We start from the raw sequence: 23439 nt of genomic DNA, 5'->3' as shown, positions 1-23439 counted from the left end.
AAATGACAGACGATAGGATAAATAATATGAATTACCAAAGAATGTAAATATTCACGGCCGTAGATGACAGTGTAAAATCTGTTTTCAGCGTTTGCGTGGTTTGCAGGTTTTTATGCCTGACGTTTCGTCTACTACTGCGGTATACATTATCAGAGGCGATGTGGTAACGGTTGCAAAGCCCGAGTTCGTGGTCGAGTTGTTGTTCCCGTTAACTGAGTTATTGAGCATTGAAAAATTTGGTTGTTGAAAATTGGACGTGCCTGAGTGTTTTGTTGAGCACAGTCATATTTACTCAGTGTCATATTTATTCCATTTGGCTGATACACACTACACAGGATAGCCATCTAGAAGGCATCAAGACCTGTCAAGATTCATTTCCGTGTATGGTATACGATTTTTCGAGTCATGCATTTTTCAATATTTCTTTAAGGACTGACCTAAATATTTTTTAATTTTTTCTAGAGTTTTTCGTTTTTAATACGCTTTTATTAGGTCGACCTGTATGTATGTATGTAACTATGTAGTCAAATCTAAGAAAACTAATTTAACCATCTTTTAAAGATCGTAGCGTTATGAAAATTGGCAGTTTTATGTGATTTTGATGACAATATGGTAGGTACTCTGGAGCTGATCTGATGATGGAGCCGGAAGATAGGCACTAGGATTCCATGATGAAATATCGTATCATAGTCGTGTTTGGTCTTGTAATGAACGTGAATCTCTTTTTATCAATGTGCTCCACAAGATCACATTATAAAAGTTCAAAAACATTATATTTTGTTCATTATGATTTTTTTTTAGTAACATAACATATTGTTTTAATTTTTCTATATATTTATCATTATATCCTGTTTCTGTATCAAATAAAGACATTCGGTAAGTTGAACAAACTGTTTTAGCGCAATTTGTTTATAAATTGTGTATGACCGTATGGGAATTCAAAAAATTTTTATCTTCATAATATGATATTCAGAAAAAAATACGATTTTTAATTGTTTATGAACGTTTTTTTATATATCTCGAATGTTCAAATGATTATTCGGAGAATGTTTTCTATTTTGAAAATCATAATTGACATTTCTCTACAAATTGACAGAAACATTTTTCATAATTAATTTTATCATTTATTACCAAAACAATTTATTATTAACGCATTCTTAACCGTCAGAGTTAGTATCTGAGTTTGATACGTAGAATGCCTGAATCAGTTTTCGATATACTGGATGGTTAGTATTTTGTTGATCAACAATCATGCCGTACTCGAAGTTGAAATTGTCATCATCCCAACAACATCGGATGCACTCATCACTGTTTTTCTACTGCTTTAAGTTTTACTGCAGTTAGATACCTACTATGCAACTACAATGAACTAGTTTCAGTAATTCTAAACCTGCCAATGATTCTGGTGTTTTCATGGACAAAAAGAGAGTCTCAATTTTTTCTCATCCCCAATCTGTAGCTGTTGTAAGATTGTTCAGCTATGTTCGAACTTGACTAGTCTGATCAAGAAGTGCTTTTTTCTTCTTCAGCAGTCTCCGAAAATTATGGTTGAGGTGTCATTCGATTCGGAATAGCGTCTAGAAAGTTTTTGGGAACGGACAACTTTCGGAAATGAAAATAGCAAAAGTTATAAACAATTTAGTGAAAAATAAAAAACGGGTTTAGTTATTTCAAAACTAATTGAGATTTTCAAATTCGAAAATAGGAAGAAATTTTCTATAATAAAGTCTTAACTCCCGGAACTGTATGACCAATATTTATAATTTTCCCGAAGCCCTGAAAATGAGATCGTAATCGGATGTTTGGCCGCCGTGAACCGTGCCTGTTTGGGCCGTTTTTACAAAAAAAAAATTTGGCATATAAAATTTATAAATCAAGGAATGGAAGAATTCAGGCAGATACTCAAATGCTAAATTAACAATAATCTGTCGGTGAAAATGTTTATTGCAATTATTCGATTTATTACGCTATTGTTAATATTTTTATTTTCACCACTAGTTGACAATTTTTTTTTAAATGTTTTTAAATGTTTTCAATTATTTGGAACAAAAAAAAATTAAAATTTTTAAAATTTTTCATTGTTTTATAAATAAACAATTTGTAATAAACAAATGAATTTTTTCATTTCATTTTTGTTCTTGTTGCAATTAATGAATGAAAAACAACCCTGTATTTTTTTTTAATTTTTTTAATTTTTTATCGAATTTTATAAATTTTGGCGCTCTATAATCAATCTATTTTTTCATCATTTAAATTATTATATTCATTAAACTAATGGAGATACAATGAAAAATCGCTAGACTCATTTTTTCTCCATTAATAAAAGAATATATTCAGCTGAAGTTTGATTTTTTTTATAAAATTATTCATTCGAATTATTCTAATTTTTTACAAATTTTTTTTTGAAATATTGACAATTAGTGGTAAAAAAATTGTAAATTAACAAATGCGGTTTTTTGCATTGCACACAATTTTTCAAGAAACGCTATTTTTTTTTAATCATAATTTTTATTAAAGATTAGGATCCAAAATAAATTCAAATATGTTATAAACGCATTTGTTTATAACAAATTTTTAAACAATAGGTGATGAAAAAAATATTTTTATGTAGCTTCTGATTTGAAAAAAAAATATACTAATAATAATAATCAAAAAAAAAATTGTTCTTCGATTATTTAATAAACTTTTTAATTCAAAAATGCAGTAAATGGTTAATAAATAACTGAAAAATAATAATTTTTCAATATTTTGGAAGTAAATCAATTCCTAACCGTTATAATCATAACTCTATGGAAGGAAAAAAATTCCACACTTTTAGTTTGAAAAATATCACACTTGCAATAATGATAATCGAGTGATAAAAAATTGTTAATTAACAATAGCATAATAAATCTAATAATTGCATTAAAAATTTTTTACCGACAGATTACTGTTAATTTATCTTTTGAGTATATGACTGAATTTTTTCATTCCTCAATTTATATATTTTATATGCTATACATTTTTTTTTGTAAAATTAACCTAAACACGCACGGCCTACACGCGGCTAAACACCCGATTTAGAGCTCTATTTCAGAGCTCCGGGAAAATTATAAATATTGGTCCTACAGTTCCGGTAGTCAGGACTTTTCGATAGGAAATTTCTTCCTCTTTTCGAATTTTTTTTTTTCGATTTTGAAAATTCCAATTAGTTTTTGAGATATTTCCAAAAAACTGGACCCATTTTTTATTTTTCACTAAATTGTTTATAACTTTCGCAATTTTCATTTCCGAAAGTCATTCCGAAACATTGGCAAATGTTTCTCTGAAAATAGCTCAGCATTCTTGGATTATTCTTTCCTTCAGTGGCTTTATTGAATCAGATTGCGTCGTCTTTAAAACAACCTATTTTAAGTAAGTGGCCCAGAGGAAAAAATCTAGAGGAGATAGGTCCAGGGATGTGAGAGGCCATTCAGTAGAATCTCTTCTTCCAATACATTGTTCAGCATAATTATTATCTAACCATTGAATAACTGGAACTACAAAATAATAAGGTTCCCCATTCTGTTGAAAATGTAATACATTTTCTTTCAAAGATAAATTGCCGTGTATGTCTCTGTGATTCTCTAATTCATGAACTATCCGAGGTTCGATAGATCTTTCTAGCATGTGATCATACATTTCGCCATTTACATTTTCTTCTATATACAGTGTGTAACAACGAAAACCTAACAGAGCCGTTTTTGAATATAAAAAGTAAGATTTTCAAAAAAGCTCGGACACGTCGATTTCTAATTGAAGGGGGACACCTTTCAGACTAATCAGATTTTTTGTAGTACGCACCCCCTCAGAGAGGTGCGTCCGACGACCTTTATTTAGATGGGGAAAGTAGGTCGAGTGGCACCTTGTTTTAAAGGTCTTTCGAATACCTTCACAACTCTGTTGAAAGAAAATTTTTGTAACGATTAGTTTTCGAGATAATTTGAAGTTAAAATTGCCATGTTGATAATACATTAGACAGACCACTCGGTAACTTGTATGCCTAAATAAAAAAAATTTTAAGCAGTTCTTCTTATCAATTTTTTGTTAAATAACAACGTTCGATTGTTTTGTTGAAACGGGTCGTGTATTGTTATTTGTTTAAACATTTCTTTCACTACTGCCGAAAGGGTTTCAGTTATTGCTTCATTTTTTGGCAACGACCAAAATGCTAATAAAACATCAATTTTATTTAACGAGCAAAAACCTGGTAAACACCTAAGCAGAAATCACGTTCTGGATTTGGTCACAAAATTCAGGGAGACAGGTTCGGTTTTAAATGAAAAAAGTGATGTTCAGAGAAGGGTAGTGAATGACGATAATGCGATTGTAGTGTTTGGTCAAGTCATCGCCAATCCCAGGTTAAGTACCAGAGGTTTATCCGCAATGGCAGGAATAAGCCATATGATCGCATGGAGAATCCTTAAAAACCACAAATACCATCCTTACAAAATTAAACTTGTTCGTGAACTCAATGAGGATGATTTTGACCGAAGACAGGAGTTTTGTGAGGGCATGAGTGAAATATTAATGCAAAATCCCGAACTGCTTTATAACATCTGTTATTCGGACGAAAGCTCATTTTATTCAAATGGTTGCGTGAACCGTTACAATTGCCGTTATTGGTCGGATGAAAACCCAAGACAATACGCAGAAATACATACCCAACATCCCCAAAAGTTGAATATCTGGGCCGGAATATTAGGCAATCATATTATAGGTTCATTTTTCATTGATGGAAATTCAACCGGTGATTCTTATTAACAACTTCTTGAAGAGGCAATTCAACCTTCATAAGTAGGTGCCACTCAATTTACCTAAAATGTAATGGTGGTAACCAACCCCATCCCCCGGAGAAATCTCCTCGTAATAAACAAATAATTCGACATCAAATGGACACGTATTAGCAGGTTGTCATAAAAAGCAAAAATTTATTTTTTTTATGAGAGTTCTGAACGTAACTTGCACCTTAAAAACAATTTGATTTATTTTAAAAAGAGTTGAACTCAATGCAAATACCTTTAAAACTTCAAATTATCTCGAAAACTAATCGTCACAAAAATTTTCTGTTGACAGAGTAGTAAAGGTATTCGAAAGACCTCTAAAACAAGGTGCCACTCTCCTTCCCTATCTATCCCTATCTATTATCGAGACGAATAAAAAAAAATAGAAGAGGCGTAAAATATTCAAGTCTTAATATTAATGCTACGATGGTAAAAATCATGTTTTTGAAAATTTACTAAATTAATAATAGAAAATAAAATTTATTCTGAATGAATTCTTTTATTTGATGAACCAAAACTTACTGCATCGAATGTAGCTTTGAAGAGTACCATTGAAGAGCATATCTTAAGAGCTTTCAGATAATGTATCACAAGTAGGTGGTTGCCTTTCAAAAATATGAAGTTGTGGTGGCTGGGGGCAAGGGTGTGAGAGAAAAAACAAGTTAGTCATCACATCATTTGTTTCTCCCTTTGTATTATGAAAGTTGTTTTCAGCGATTTCTTATATTTTATTTGGTTGCTCAGAGATAGACCTTGTAAGTTTTCAAATTGTCACCCTGTGTATGAAACCGGCGCCGACCTACAAACATACCAAATCAACGATATTTCTAACAAATCATTGAGACTTCCCTCTCGCAAAAACTATTGCATTGTTGTCAGTTATATGGACGCCTCATAATCGCTCACATGTATGAAAAATATACGGCACAAGTATACGCGTACCTCCCGAGCGCCACCAAAATAAAAAAGACTCAACTAGAATATACGCCAATACATATAATTTTGACAATGAAATTGATAAATAGGCGCCCATCTGAAATTTTGTCAGATGGAAAATAGGGAACCTCTGAACTGCCTGGCATGGTGAAACAATTCGGCGTCCATATATGGACGCCTCATTGAAACCGGACGCCCGATTGATAGAAAATTGTAAATGTACGGAAGCTCTATTGATAGTTGGATATATATATATATATATATACATATACATATACATATATATATATATATACATATATATATATATACATATATATATATGTATATATATATATACATGTATATATATATATATACATATATATATACATATATATATATATATATATATATATATATATATATGTATAATATATATATATATATATATATATATATATATATATATATATATATATATATATATATATAGGGTAATTCGAGGAGAGATGGGCAGTGAGGTGAGATGGGCACAATATCCTCAAGCGGTTATTTAAAGAACTATTAACATTTCGTCCGCTGCTAGTTGGAGGAGCAGGCGCGGCCATTGTTGTAGAGTCGTTTTATAAGTCGTTGTGTCTATATTTTTATATTATTTACAAAACACTGTCAAGGTAAGGTCTCAAAATTTTTCGCTCATATTTTTAAAGATGTGTTACATTTTCGTTTTTACTGTTTTTTGAATAATTATGCTTTGGCATAACTAGGATGGGGCTGAATAATAATGTTAAATGCACTGGAGTCGCTTAACGAACATGTAAACCGTATGGCCGAGGTGCCCATCTCTCCTCAACAAAAAGGAGAGATGGGCATTAAAGGCACAAGGATAGTTGGGCAGGTGCCCATCTATCCTCGATAACTGAGTTAGATTATATTCTGATATTTTTCTATTAGATGCCAACTGTATATGTTCGCTTCCTGGACCGAGGAATCTCTGCAGGAGGCCATTGCCAAAGTAAGAGACGGACAGAAGGTGCTTGCTATTGCAAAATTATATAGCATCTCCAGAACTACATTACAGAACAGACTTGAAAGTGGAATAAAATCAAAAGGTTCATTAGGGCCGCCTAGTCAACTAGGCGCAGAAGTGAAAATGAAAACCGTCAACTATATCGAAAAATTACAAGCGAGAGGGTTCGCACCAGACCGAAGGGCTGTGCGTGAAACGGCCTTCAGGATTGCGCAGGCACTTCAAATTAAAACTTCCTTCAGTGAGGATACTGGTCTTGCAGGTTTTCCCTGGTTCAATTCGTTTATGCGCAGAAACCCAAGTTTAAGAATAAGGCAGGCGGAGGGCGAGCTAAAAGATAAGGCTCTAAAAAAAGAAATGAGACAGAAGGAAGTTGAAGAAAGAAAAAGAAAGAGAGCTTTTAACAAAGGAATTAAACAAAAGGAAGTTGAAGAAAAAGAGAGGGATAGAGCTTTGAAGAGAGAAATTAAGGAAAAGCAAGCGATGGAGAAAGGAAATAAAGAGAAGAAAAGGAGAAGAAAACTTTCTTATCAGTACGACGAGTCTGAATGTGATGAGGCCATTTCCTTACATGACGACGGTACTGACGAATGGGACGAAGAAGTTGAGGAAGTTAAAGAAGATGACCAAGAGAGTTGCAAGAGGGCACGTTTGTGGTAGTGAGAGTTTCTGGAAAAATGGCCTACCGTTTGTTCGTTGCCAAAATAATTTGTAAAAGTTCAGAAGGCTTGGAAGTCGAATTTTATAAAAGAGTAGAGATGTTAATGAAATTTAAGGAAACCGACGAGACGAATTATGCAGATGAAGAGGACGTTGTCATAGTGCTGTCAAATCCGATCGAGGCAAGCTCAGCAAGATATCAGAACATGATAGGTTTTAGTAACGATTTATCTGAATTTTCTATGTTCTTGGGTAACTTGTTTCTTTTAATAAAACAGCCTAGCACATTTAGGCCTCATTTTGAATTGTTCTTTGGTTAATTCTCTTTCATTATACCTATACCTGATACATACATTGCCTTTCGATATTTTGCCTATTGGAAAACTAGAGGAATACAATTCAATTGAATTAGGTAGAAATTGTGATTTTCAGCGAAAAAATCACGAAAAATTGTCGCTTATTGTAACTTAAAGCTATGCTCATCTCTCCTTACCGGTACTAATATATATATATATATATATATATATATATATATATATATATATATATATATATAAGCTATTTCAACCAGCTTCCAGACCATACAAAACTTGTCATTGACTAGTTTCAGAAATAAAATTAATGAAATCTTGAAGGATATGTGTTTATACAGTACAAATGATTATTATGACGAGGTAAAGCATGTGTTCTCATAATTGGTAACCTTTTATTTATTTTAACTAGATTTAGTAAGTTTTTGTCTATGTGCATATATGTGGTATTAGTTAAACTAACATTTTAAGATATTTTTTTTCACTCATGTAACTAACCATTGGTTTATAATCTGATGACATTCATTATGTAACTGACGACTGTAAGCACTTTTGTGTATCAATTGAGATAAATCTATAGTATTGACCACACCTTGGGATTATTTATCATAATGAACCTAGTTCTTTTGGGCGGATCAAACGATATGAGTTTGAAAAAATTGCATTTGTATCTAACACAAAAAAAACTTTTCTGCGTGTAAGAGTGAATAAACAAGTCCGCTGTGCACAAAAGATACTATGACGAGAATCAGATTGAGATAAGGATGAGACCTGGTCTTTCTCAAGAAGCCAGAAACAAAAATGTTAGGCAATTCGTCAGAAAATATCCTAAAGCAATTGAAAGAGTTTTTAAAAATCATTAGATTAACGACTGAGTATCTTAGACGTGTAGGTACAATAAAGGAAGCAAATAAACTTTTGAATGGGGTAATATTAATTGATTTGCAAGGAGGTTCCACAATTTGCGAATGGAATGCTAATGATGATTCAGTCCTGGAGAGTATTAATGAAACTGTACTTGCAATGAATGCAACAAGATAACTTCCTAATTGAATCTCAAAGCTGAAGAATGGAAAATAGATTTTTGCAGACAGTAAGCTTTTCCACTCTCCACCAATTTCTGAAAAAAACTAACTCATATGTTCGGAGGAAAGATTGAACAATGGTTTAAATTTCAATTTGACTACAAGTAGGCCAATTATTATATTGTCGCAACTCAGTTCTCGCTTGGCTATTAACGAGAGGATTTTTATTTGCTGTTTCACCCATTCATTCATTCATTCAAATAATGAAAGAACTCATTTAAAACTTAATAAAATATTTATTGTAAAAGAAACGGAAAAAATACTTTAAATAAACTCACACTCAAAAGTTAATAAAAAAAATACATTAAAATAATTAAAAAACTTACATTATACTGCCACCCAGCAGGATTGAAGAAAAGGAGATGTGCTGCATTTCTGATGACCCAATCGATACGTAAATGAATACTGTCTGTTGACTGTTAACAGTTAACTCTTATCCATGATCTTGACCTCCCTCAATATTTATAAAGAATTATACGCTGACATTGCGACTTTGATCCGGTCACTGTACTGAGGTAAAATGCACAGCATGCAATCTATGCCAAGTTTGCATATTTGGAGATTGTTTTATATTCCATATCCTGTGATCGGATCAATTTCGATGTCTATGAACTTGAAATATCAAAAGATGGAATTCTGAATACTGAGTGTTTTTGTGTTAAAATATTGAAGTGAGGTTGGAACATCTTTCAATTCATATATTTACTTAAATGAATCTGAATCATTTCATGATTATTTTCTATATTTGACACATCTCCCCTCCACGTTAAAGCTGGCCCCCAGCTTCCTGGGTGGTAATGAAAAACAAAAAAAAAATGAAAACTCACAACTTAATAAAAATATTTTGAATAATAAAAAAAACAATGGGTTTAAAATATGATTATAAACATCAATTACAAACTACATGTCCTATAAATGTTAGAAAAAACTATATTGTCCAATTGATTCTGCAACTATGAGTTCCCACACTAATATTGTCATAGTCCGGCACTGAACTTTATCTGTCTTTGTGTCACTCCACCAATCTGTCCGCACATTGTTCCGTGTCTTGGTTCTGATACTGTTTAGGTTGACGGCTGCTCGGCTACCACAACTCAACTGGATGGAAACATTGGCAACGTAACAGTGGACTGAATTGGACTGGACTATAATTACGTATTACGTTGTGCTTTGCGTTTTCTCGTACTCACAGAAAATGTTTTTATGGTTTCTGTGAAATGTATCTGTCATTCTGTTCCATGCATATTCTCTCAATTGTGTATAGAGAAGAAGATTTACGATTTGACATGACATATGACATACATATAATTTGATGAATATGTGAATATTTAGCGGCATTTTTCGTTCACTGAAGTGATTTTGATTTCACACTTTGAAATATATTTATATCTGTGTGTTCATCGTGTAATAGTGTGATCAAGTTATTAGCTGCCCAGGAATATAGAAATTACGCCTTCGAGAGCTTTTGGGAAACTTCAAACATCATCGTCTGTGGTTCTGTTGTGTCAGCATTTATGAAACTAGCGTCGTTCTCATAAATTATTAGTGAAATATTTTCTGTAGGCTGCTTGGGATTTGGATTATCCTGGTACTCAACGGTATGACGGTGATTCTGGATTGTTTTGAGTATTACAATTCTATTCACATATTATGTCTGTGGATGATGTCTGCCCACACAGGAACTGTTTATCAGCTACTCAGAACAACTGGTAACGCAACAACGTAAGTATTTGTTTCTGGTTGAATATGGCACTAGTGACTGCGATATTCCTATAGTCCATTCATTTGAGCCATGATGATTCAACTTCATGTTTCCCTAGGTCATCGTGCTGTCTATGGTACGATCTGCTGAATGTCCTGGAGTGGAAAACCGTAACAGTGGTGATGGAGTAGTGGAGTAGTGACTGCCTCGAAGTGCCTTGGGGTGTGGTGTTGCCTCCATTGCATGAAACAAGAGAGAAATTCGGCAGTAAGTTCTTTCATGATATACTTGTATTCTTATAGCTAGGTTATGTTACTATTAAATTCGATAATAAAAAAAAATCAACAAAAATCACTGCATTCTATAGTTAACAATCATTTGACAGTTTAATCTAATTCGTTAGAGTACATATAATATACTTTTAAGTTAATTTGACAATAACTTGCAGATACCTTACAAACTTTCTTTTTCAACTTTGAAGCATACTTTTTGATTTATGCTTGAGCATACTTTCAAAATTCATTGGTTCTTTATGACACACCCATTTTAACATTAATTTCTTTTGTACAATTTTTCACTGATTTCTCACAGTATTTGTCACCTGTCTATTCAATTGTCACCTCATGTGATATACATTTCACTGAATAATAGGAAATTGAAAATAGCAATAGCAATTTATTTTCTTTTCAATGAAAATAAACAGCTATTGGAAATATTTATCGAAAACAACTACTTTCCTGGCTAGTACCAACGACGAATATTGAATTATATCTGATAAATATATATTAGAAAACACATGTAAATTGCATCTCTCAGATTTTGCGTATATTATTATTATTCTCTTTATACTCTTTCACCTTTTTTCATAATTACCATGACGTAGTAACTTTCTACATCTTGAAACATCATATTTGTCTTTTCTTAAGACAACTTTCTGTGTCGTACTTTCTACAACATCGTACCTGTCTTTCCTCCGAAGACCTCATGTATGCGCATTTCATTTCATGCCTCATACAAAATTCATATTATAATCATCATTATTTCTCATGAACATCTAACATATTTCACACACCTACAAAAATGAAAAATTTCATGCAGTTTTGGGAGCGTCCTCCACAGTCTGCCTTTTCATCTTGTGTGTATAGTCTACCTATATAAATGATTCTTCTTCAATACATAATCATCAATTCTCACATTTTCAATATATCTATATGCTTCTTTTATTTCTCATAATATTACAAACTTCACTGTTTGTAGATCATCAGTCTGAGATGCTATTTCCTATTACTTTCCATACAAAATAAAAAAATTAAACTATGTGGTGACATTGAATTGTTTGTACTACTTCTGGCAAGGGGTGTGTCAATAATGCATTCATTATTATTATGTTTCTTTTCTTATGTAATTATAGCTTATTTTTCCTTAATTAATTGTGTGTAAAATTTTATTTGAAAAATCTAATTGCAACTGAAAAAATTTTTCCTATCTGCATTTTTATTTAATTACTATTCTCTAATGTTTATATCCTAACTATTCTGGATTCTTATATGTTTAAAGTTGAATATTTTAATTTGAGTCAGAATCCTCATATTTATGCAGTGTGCATGACACACTTTTTCCTTTTGATAAGGATGATGGGTTTTCAGAAAGTTCTAGAACAAATCTATTTCCTTGTTCTTCTAGTTTTCCTGTTCTTTCAGCTGGTACAGGACTTTCTGTTATTGTTTTAGGTTCTTTGTGGGATGAGAAGAACTTGACAATGAGTTTGTAACAGAGGTACGAAAGAAAAATGAGGAAGGCTGTACATAGGAGGGAGAATAATACATCATGGTGAGTGTTGTTCTCTCTGTCGGCTTGTGCGCGCGGTAGTGCTGGTAGGAGGGCTAGGTTTGGATGGTTACGGAACAGAATGAATACCACACAAATAGACAAGATTGAGTTCCATATTATGAAAATTGAGTCTCCATGCATTCCGTAAGTATCAGAGTAAGACCAGGCTGTCTTTTCTTCTAGTGTTTCCAAGATATCATGCATACTTTCTTGAGATGACGTTAAATTGATGTAAGGAATATTAACTGTCCAATTTGTGTTCAGGCATTCTGATATATTACCAAATGTTGGCAAGTTCGTTTTTGTAACAGGGTTTATGATGAATGATTTCAGGTTAGACCAGGCAGCAGGAATGATGTGTGAAATAATGGCTGTCTGTGGCAATGTTTCAATGCAGGGGTACCTTTTTGGAATTATTTCTTCGTTATTCATTGACAACTTACAGTTACAGGGAATATGTACTTTTATTGCCCCAGGGGTATTGTATGCTAGGTCAGGGAATCTTGTTATAGAATTAGGACATTGTATACGGGTGGTTTTCTTTGGGTGAGTGATTATGTAGATTTCATCCTCAATTTCTGAAATAACTGTAGTTGATGATTTGTGGCAAGTTAGGGGGCAGTGATGGTTAATTTCTTCTACAGTTGCTCCTGTGAATAACTGTTTTGCACATGCTGGTCCTCTAATGGAATCGGCTGAGAAGCGTGGTAAATAACAGAGTTTATCGTGGAATGGTTTACAGTGCTGAAGGCCTGTACCGGATATTTGTCTCAATTGTATAGATTGTTTGAAATTAGAAACTGCTAAAAATACTGTGTCATGAATGATTTTACAAGTTTGGTTGTGCCAAGCAAAGGGGGTGGTTACTAATTGATATAGTTCCCAAGAATGAAATTGTTGTGAGATTGGTATACGGACATGAATAAAGATATTATCATCAGTGAATGTGCAGTCACAAATAGGGAGTTGATAGTATTTTGATATGTCATTAATTGAAATGGCCAATGTTTGATTGGAATTTTGCAGCTCTTTCAGTAAATTACTGAGGTCATGAAGGAGTATGGATGGGTCTAAAATTGCTATTGGGATTTGGTGTTGACGACATGAAGCAAGAATGCCTTGCCTTTTTATTGCTCTACCAACTTGTATAATATTTTTCAAACTTTGGAATTCATTGTTCAACAGTGAATTCAGAATTTGATTTTGTTCATTTTCTTCTGAGTTAATATCATTTTTCAAATTGTCTATGAATCCTTCCAGGTCATGAATGTGTTTTTCTGTTGTTCTGAATGACATTGCCACAGACTTTTCATATTGTTTGAATTTGATTGAGTTTTCACTTATAGCTCTTATTGACTTGGTCAATCCTTTTTTAATATTGAACATTTTTTCTTTCAATGTGTTTTCGTTCAGAATCATACCTTCTAATTTATTTTCAGTAGCAACGCCACAACACCAATTGAGTGCGTCCCCTAAGAAATCCAATGACCTTTTGTCTAAAATGTGACGTTTGTCATTTCCTGAACAATTTCTGAGGTAAATGGGACTCCAACTTTTTGAAAGTGATTGAAACTCAATATTAAATGCGTTTTGTAGTAAATTCAAATGTTCAATTGCCCTACATCTGTATGAAGTCTGATCAGTTTTCCCTTTGCAAGTACCGATCTGCTGGATTATATTATTTTTCATCTCTGATTTTTCATGCCAGTTGGATTGGTAAACTAGAGGGATTGTGGCCTCGTAACTCACCGTTTGGGGAAGGGGTCTCCAAAATGCTCCTGCTGTAACCTCTAAATTGTGAGAACTGTGGACTCTCTTTATGTCAAGGATGAAGAACCTGGGGGTTGATTATTTAATTACTATATGCTATATATATTCTGTATGTACATGGTTAACCAGAAGACTTATTTACAGATAGTATCTTCTGTGGGTGACATATTCTGAATGAGGATCTGACTGTGATTAGAGTATGTGCTTTATGTTGAAAAGATATATAATATATACAGGGGATTTTAGTAAAAATATTGGGTTGAGGTATTGTGATTGAGTTGATTGGAGCTTTGCGCTCTATCAAAGTGTATGTCCTGTCAGGAGTTACTATTCACTCATTTCTTCATATTTCTCAATCCTCTATTTCTGTGTTATCTTCTGGTTTGGGAGTCCATGGGTCATAGTAGGGGAGAATACGACCAACATGGACTATTTCTTTTTTGGAGTTCGCTGCAGTGCCTTTTTTCACTTCGTAATCTACTTCTCCTATTTTTCTAGTGATGTAGTATGGGCCGAACCATCTAAGTATTAGCTTTTCACTCTTTCCTACTTTGCGGACTGGGGTAAACACTTTGACTTTGTCTCCAATGTCAAATTCTAAATGACGATGCTTGTCGTCGTATCTTTCCTTGTCTAGTCCTTGCCTTTTACGAATATTTTCAATCGCCTCATTCCGTACAGCAAGTGCTCTTTCCCTTATTTGCTGGGCATCTGGTGAATTCAAGGTTGACATCAGGTTAGCTTCGGTTGGAAGAATGGGTTCTCTGGCGTATACTAACATGAAAGGTGAATATTTAGTTGTGTCTTGTCTTGCTGTGTTGTATGCAAAAGTGACATGAGGTATGTATTCGTCCCAGTCGGTTTGTTCGGTGTTTGTGTACATTGATAGCATGTTTGCCAAACTACCATTAAATCGCTCTACCAGCCCATTGCAACTAGGGTGGTATGCTGTTGTGTACTGGTTGACGGTTCCCATTATAAGTAGTAACTCTTGTACAAGTTGTGACATGAAGGTTTTTCCGCGATCGCTCAGTAAGTGTCTTGGTGAACCATGACGGGTAATTATTTTCTCTAGAATGAATTTCGCAACTGGACCTGCTTTTCCATTTGGCAAGGCTTCTGCCTCTGCCCATCTTGTTGCGTAATCTGTGGCTACCACAATCATCGTATTCCCATTTCTACTTTTGCGGAAAGGGCCTAACAGGTCTATTCCCACTTTCTCAAAAGGGGTTCCTACAGGGATTGGCTGTAAAAGGCCTGCTGGTTTTTTATTCTTTTGTCCTTTTCGAGCTTGGCAATCGGTGCATCCTTTTACAAATTTTTCTACATCTTTGTACAAGTCTATCCAGTAGTACCTTGACTTGACTCTGTGTAATGTTTTAGCTATGCCCAAATGTCCAGAAAGTGGTTCAGAGTGATTTGTAACTAAAATTTCGCTCACTAAATGTTTTGGGATTACTAGCAGGTTTCTTAGTCCTTCCGGATTAGGATTGGATTTGTATAGTACTCCATCAATAATTCTGAAATTTTTCGCGCGTCTTTTCATGCCGATGGTGGCAGATGTATTCAAAGGGTCCTTTATAATGTTGAATATTTTTCGAAGTTCGGAGTCAAGTTGTTGCTGCTCTGCAATATCTGTTGGTAGTAGCAGAAAAGTAGGAATATCTTCGAACGTATTATCATTTTCATTATTAAGGACAGGATTCCTTGATAAGCAGTCTGCATCCATGTGTTTGTTTCCATTTTTATGAATTATGCTGTAGTCATACTCCGATAATTTTAGAGACCATCTAGCAAGTTTTCCTGTGGGATCCTTCAGTGATTTTATGTAGCAGAGAGCGTGGTGATCGGTTACAATTTTCACTGGCCTACCATATATTAAATGACGCAGATAAGATAATGACCATATTGCTGCAAGTCCTTCTAATTCAGTTATGGTATAGTTTGCTTCATTTTTTGTTAGACTTCTACTTATATATGCTACTGGGTGTTGTTGTTTGTCTGCACCTTCTTGTAATAAAATCGACCCAATTCCTACTGTACTCGCATCAACTCGTAATTCGCATTCTTTGTTGGGGTCAAAATGCTGTAGAACTGGGGCAGTTGTAAGTTTTGTTTTGAGCATATCAAAAGCTTTCTGTTGTTCTTCACCCCATTTGAATTTGAATTGTTTTTTTGTGACATCATGTAGAGGACGGGCTATAGTTGCAAAATCCTTTATAAATTTTCTATAGAAGTTACATAGGCCAATAAAACTTTGTACTTGTTTGACACTCTTAGGTTGAGGAAATTTTTCGATTGAAACGAGAATGCTTTGGTCAGGTGAAATTCCTTCATCACTAACAATATGTCCCAAGACTTTTACATTATTTTTTACATAAACACACTTGCTTGGTTTCAAGGTCAAGCCTGCATTCCGTAATCTCTCAAAAACATTTTTTAATTTTTCCAGATGAGCTTCCAGTGTATCAGAGAAGACAATTATATCATCAAGATAGACAAGGACGTCCCTCCATTTCATCCCTTCAAATACTCTATCTGCGAGTTGCTGGAAAGTTCCTGGAGCGTTACATAAGCCGAAACTTAAAACATTAAATTCATAAGTGCCGTGACCTTGTGTAGTGAATGCTGTGTATTGTTTTGAGTTTTCTTCGATTTTCACTTGCCAATAACCGCTAAACATATCTAGGGTAGAAAAATATTTTGCCCCTCCAAGATATGTTAGGATGTCATCCATGTTGGGAATTGGGTATGTGGTTTTTTTTGTTACACTGTTTACTTTTCTATAATCGACGCAGAAACGAATGGAACCATCCTTTTTCCGAACTAACACCACCGGACTAGCCCACGGAGAATGGCAAGGTCTAATTATATTATGTTTTAGCATTTCAGAAATTTGCTCCTCTATTATTTCCCTTTCCTTTTGGCTTACCCTATAAGGACGACATTTTATTGGCGTTGCATCTCCTACGTCTATCCGATGTTCAGTGATATCAGTGAGACCCATGTGCCTAGTGGATTTCGAAAATACATCCTGATATTCTTCTAGTAATTCCGTAATCTGAGTTTTGAAGACTCCTTCTTCTATATGGTCTAAGTTGTGGTCTTTAATGGTTACCTCTTCATCGCATTCTGATGTATAGAGTAGTAGGGCTGTATTCGATATTTCATTATTCTCAAGAAATAATCCAATTGTGGACCCTTTGAAAAGTTTTATTTGGTGATATTTCAAGCAACGCACAAGAATGTAGGGCTGGTTTGACAATGTTGGATGTTCAATACAGATGAGTCCATTTTTCAAAAAATATTCTTCATTAATTTTAAAACTGTATTGGTCTGTTGTGCTGTTTTCGATTTGAACTGGTAAGTAGTAATCGATGCCTGGTAGAACAACAAAATCGTCAGTGAGTGTGACCTTTATTACATTTTTCATTTCCCTATCGTCGTGCCAGTCATCCTGTATAGCAATTTTATCTTCAAGTGTTGAGGGGTTTCTTGAAGTATCCTTTTTTTCCATGGTAATATTATCACTGAATTCCGCTGGTGGTGGTATAATAAGATGATCCTTGTGTATTTCTTCCTCGAAATTGTCCTGTTCATGGTGCAGATTAGTGGTTGGGTTTTCATCTAACTGAGAAATATTATCGAAACTAATGTTGAATAGAGCCTCACTGGATATTTTTTCTTTATCTATCTTTTGGGAATTTTCTTTATTTCTATTTGATGATACAGTCCCAATATCATTAAGGGTTTTTTTTAAATTATTTTTGCACTCTTCCTGATATAGGTCCTTGTATGAGAAACATTTTCCTAAATTTTGTATCGTAGTCACTACAAATCTCTCTTCCTTATTCTGGGACAAATTAATAATTGTGTTGGCATTTTTATTACTGAATTTTATTGAATTCTTATCAAAATCTATTATTGCTTTATGATTTCTCAAAAATTCCATTCCAAGTATCAGGGGATGTGGTAGCTTATCTATGACTATAGTATCACAAGTTGTACTCAGATTTTCAATTTTCACTGATATTTTTGTTTTGCCAAGAGTTGGAATTCTTCTACCCCCTACTGCTAACAGATATTTATTGATATCATTGGGTATATAAGAGTTAACCAAGTCTCTGCTTACTATATTTTGTTCTGCCCCTGTGTCTAAAATTATTTTAACGTTTTGGTTATTTACGGTGCCGTCTATTGTCAGTATATTATATTGCTGTGAGGGGTTGTGAACCCTGTTTGTGGATAGGACAGCACCCGGGTTCAGTTGTGGTGTCCATTGCCGTTTGGGTTTTGTCTATCCCGACACCCTGAAGCAAAATGTCCAATTCTTCCGCAGTTGTAGCACTTAGGCCTACCGTCTGTTGTTCTTGTGTTTGGAACATATGATGTATTCTGGTTTGGATAACGAGGTCTGTTGTTCTGATTATTTCTTGGCCCATTTAGGTAATTAGAATTTGGTTGCGATCTTGGGTTTGTTTGAAAATTCCCTGGATTTTGTTGCGGGTTGTATCGTGGTCCCATGTATTGGTTATTGTGATTTTGGTTGTAGGTAGGACGTGGTTGGTAGTAATTATGTCTTTGATTTCCTCGAAAAAACTGATTCGGTTGGTAGTGTGACTGGCGTTGGTTGGCATAGTGATCCTGTGGCTGAAATTGGTTGTTTTGATGATGTTGATTTGAGAATTGGTATCTTTGTGGCCCATGAAATGAATTTCGATTTGTCATAGTTGTAGTAGTATTTTGAGTAGCTAGCGGAATGGTGCTGAGAGAAGATTTCGAAATTATATCATCTAATTTATTGATGATAGTCTTGAAACTATCCATATCCATTGTGTCTGGTCTTATCAGACGATATGCTGCATATACTTCGGGTCTGATTCCATTCTCAAAAAATTTGCGAAATTCCTCGGCATTTAGTGAAGGGTCATATTCGTAGAACATTGTTTTCAGGTCGTAGTAGTAGGACTTAACGGGTTCATTTTCTTCTTGTTTCCTTTGAAGTAGGCGGGCTTCCAAACTCCTTTTGATATCTTCATCTCCAAATTCCTTTATAAAATCTTTGCAGATTTCTTTCCAGGTTTTTGCTGCATTATCCGCTTCTTCACTGTAAATTTTGTACCAGATGTTCGCTGCACCCTCTAAGAATGTCCCGAAGTAGTATATTTTCAGTTTATCATCCCAACCGTTTGCTATTGAGGTACGTTCATAGCAATTAATGAATGAGTTTGCATTCCCCTTGTTTGGATTGAAAGTTTGTGGTGAAATAAAGGTTGGGGTCGCTGCCGATTTTGCTGCTGTGAAGGCGTCTGTCAGTGTAATATTGGCCATGTTTTTTAAGATTGGTTGTTGAGTGTGAATTCGTGCTGGGGATTCGTCTAAAGATTTATTTATCGATTGAGAGAGTAACTGTTGAATGAATTTTTCGTTGTTTTCAGTTTCCTCCCCGGTATTTCTTAAGTAATCTTGTTGAAAAGTTTCGAAGTAACTGTCGTTAATTTCAAAATTTTCCTGAGTCAACTGTGTTTTCTCGTCAAAAATTTTGTTTTCACTGTCTTGATTGTCTGAAAGTCTGTCTTTGTTTTCAGTGAAAGGTTCAACGTTACAAGCTTCTTCGAAAAGTCTATTGGATTCTTTTTGTACAGTTATGGGACTCAGTGGTTTTTGTGGGGAACGTGGAGTTTGTGTGGATCTGGCAAATATATTTTCTGATCGGTCAATTGGGTTCAAAAACAATTCCGTACTTCGGTGGCTGGGGTTAAAATTTTTCTCTGTTAGTTTCACCAAAAGTTTATCTCCTCTAGTAAAAGGTTTTCTACCTGACATTCCTATTTATTACCATGTTATTTGTATTTTATATATAGATTATTTAATTGTGGTTAAACATTAGTGATAAGTTATGTTTATGCTGTGTATATGTATTTTTTGTTAAAAAAAAAAAAAAAAAAAATCATCAACCAATAAAAACCTTCTACCAACATATGTGGTCTTTATAAATGTATGAGAATACATCAGAATCTATCTACTTCTTCGTACAAGGAACTTTCGCCAGAGATAACTGTAATATTGATAATTTAAAAAAAACAAAATCACCAAATCTATATTCACTTTTGTGTAAATAATATAATAGAATTAATAATTAGTTAATAATAATCATGAAGTCATAAAATATATATCATACTCAATTATCACCAAATAATCTTTTAAATTTCTCTTGTAATTTTTCTTCATTTGTCAACTCTATTTTGGGACACTTTGACATTTGTTCAGGGTTATGAAATAATTTGGGGTTGGTTTCATAGATGTCTACTAAAAGGGAAAGACTGATGCTTACTATCAATTTTTGTTTTTTTACTGCTTGGTTTAATGCTAGTTTTGCCTTCAATTCTTTAATGAGCTGACGTTGACGACGACTAGGATTTTTACGAGTCATTACCAATAAATTATTAAAGGATGATTGGGAACAAGGAATATCTTATGAATCCAACTAATTGATACTATGATACATATTCCCAAGCTGATGAAACAGATATTGGTAGGTGTATCATTTATTTTTCAAAAAGTCAGACACATATGCAAAATTTCGAAATCATGTAATGGGTAATCGTACGGAGCTGGATGAACAGATATTCCATACGTTTAGCCAATTCAACTGTACAATTCCAAGCTGATAAAACAGATATTGGAAAATGTACCGCTCATACTTTCGAAATCTACAGATGATAAATGAAAATTTTTTCAAATTATTCCATTGGCAATCTTAAGAAGCTGAATGAACAGATATTCTTTATGATTGCTCAACTTCAGTAATACTTTTCTTTCTAAGCTGATGGACAGTTATTAGAAAGTGTATTACTCATAATTTGAGGAGAAGGGAAACATGGAAAGTTGACTGAAATGATAGGTTATATTTGGATTTAAAAAAAAAACAATTGAAGCACAAAAACCAACATATTCAAAACTAATTATCAAACTATCAAAAAATAAAAAACATTTATTTGAGGTATATTAAAAAGAAGGAAAAACTGTAATTTTACTGGATGAAACAGCTATTAAATTCTCTCATTATTGGAAAACAAATGAAAAATACACTTTTCTGCTAATTATCACAATACATTTTCAAAACTTGAACAATTCAACTTTTTGTATCAGAAAATTAGGCCCATTATGAAGAATGAAGCCTCCGAGAACGAGAGAGGCGCCTCCACCACGTGTCGCAACTCAGTTCTCGCTTGGCTATTAACGAGAGGATTTTTATTTGCTGTTTCACCCATTCATTCATTCATTCAAATAATGAAAGAACTCATTTAAAACTTAATAAAATATTTATTGTAAAAGAAACGGAAAAAATACTTTAAATAAACTCACACTCAAAAGTTAATAAAAAAAATACATTAAAATAATTAAAAAACTTACATTATACTGCCACCCAGCAGGATTGAAGAAAAGGAGATGTGCTGCATTTCTGATGACCCAATCGATACGTAAATGAATACTGTCTGTTGACTGTTAACAGTTAACTCTTATCCATGATCTTGACCTCCCTCAATATTTATAAAGAATTATACGCTGACATTGCGACTTTGATCCGGTCACTGTACTGAGGTAAAATGCACAGCATGCAATCTATGCCAAGTTTGCATATTTGGAGATTGTTTTATATTCCATATCCTGTGATCGGATCAATTTCGATGTCTATGAACTTGAAATATCAAAAGATGGAATTCTGAATACTGAGTGTTTTTGTGTTAAAATATTGAAGTGAGGTTGGAACATCTTTCAATTCATATATTTACTTAAATGAATCTGAATCATTTCATGATTATTTTCTATATTTGACAATATGGATCCAAATTATAGAATAACTTCACTTATTGAATGAAAAAATGAAATGGAGGCTTGAATCATTTGGGATACGAAGAAACTTTGTTGAACAATTTGAAATGCAATTATTGAATATTGATGAAGAGCAAGAATGCGAAGAAGTTTTGTTCAAGATAAGGGTTTCCAAATAATCGCAAGTCCATTTCAACGGTATTGAAAATAGGACAGCTAGCAGAGTGCTCCAAATTGGAGGCTTTCAAAAGGAAACTTCTGTTTTCAAACTACATAAATGAAAACTGATGGGTGTTTTCTTTTTAGGGTCAAATTTTATGGTAAACCTAATGTTGAAAACCGCATATCTATATCTATCATCGTCTCTGAGTTATATCATGTTTTTCGAAAATGTGCATTTTCGAAAAGTTGCTCTAACTTTTTTCCTGTCGAGAAGTTCTTGTTTTTATGGAAACATTGCCAAAGCTACTTTTAGGCAGAATTGAATGGAATAAAAACTAATTTTTTCAAATGAGATATCAATACTTATTGATGAATATACAGGCATACACCCTGTATATTCTTGCATATTTCAATAGAGCTTAAAATTACCTTTCTAAAAGTGTTGCACACCTGATGTTTTGCGCACACTTTAATCGAGTAGTGATAAAATGTTGTGACACAGAAAGAAATTGTTTAGTAGTAGCGATCAATTTATTTTGTATTTACTACTAATAAATGAAACTTCAACAATAATAATATTAATGTTGAAAAACAAACGCGAAACTCTTGCAAAAATGTCTCCGCAAGGTTGTCTTCTCTCTGGATACCTCTGGTGATAGAATTTGCTTGCTGCTTCTACATTTTACACGGTTTGTTGAAAACAGACTGTCATATCCCATTTTTCATTATTCTCATGCTCACTTCATTGCGAATGTCTTTGAAAATTCAATGAAAACCACTAATTGAAGAGCGACTTTACTGCTAAAATCTAAATTTGACAGCTACCATTAAATATTTGCATTCTGTTCCATCGACCTAAAGAGCATACTTGATCGTTTCAAAGTCTACATGAAAAAAACCTGAAAGCTCTGTATTTCAAAGAATACTAGCAAAATATCAAGTGTGCTACATTTTTGGAAAATTCATTTTGAGCTCTAATGAAATATGCAGGACTACGAGGGTGTCTCAATAAAAAAATAGTTTTCCATTGAGAGATAATACATCCAAAAAACTCATCGCCAATATTCGAAATCACACCAATATCAAATCAAAATTCAGTTTGGAGAATTCATACTATTTGAATAATGAAATTCAAGATATTACACCCCCGTTTATTACCAAATTGATTTCATGTGATGTAAAGAATCGGTTTCCCAGTATTCCTCCGAATGAAATGATTACTCTTGAAGAGAATTTATTGGACGAAAGGTTCTGGCAGAAATTTTCATGTACGATATGGAGAAAAAAATACACAGTACCCCACTGTTAACAAGTTTCGTGAATTGGTATAGAT

The 23439-nt window shown here is 33.6% G+C and overlaps 1 long non-coding RNA gene across 1 annotated transcript; it reads right to left on the bottom strand.

Annotated features, from left to right (window-relative positions):
* Positions 1-9022: 9022 nt before the first annotated feature.
* On the bottom strand, positions 9023-21956 carry LOC141481837 (uncharacterized). The gene is made up of 2 exons (XR_012465206.1): positions 21525-21956; positions 9023-14175 (listed from the first exon to the last, which is right to left on the bottom strand). It is a non-coding gene; the product is annotated as an uncharacterized lncRNA (long non-coding RNA).
* Positions 21957-23439: the final 1483 nt, after the last annotated feature.

Source organism: Leptinotarsa decemlineata, unplaced genomic scaffold (genome assembly GCF_025532065.1).
Source record: "Leptinotarsa decemlineata unplaced genomic scaffold, Ldec_3_MD MMD2_tig00000505_RagTag_RagTag, whole genome shotgun sequence".
In the NCBI taxonomy this organism is placed as follows: domain Eukaryota; kingdom Metazoa; phylum Arthropoda; class Insecta; order Coleoptera; family Chrysomelidae; genus Leptinotarsa; species Leptinotarsa decemlineata.
The sequence above is the reverse complement of the archived record's forward strand: the minus strand, read 5'-3'. Positions and strand labels throughout refer to the sequence as shown.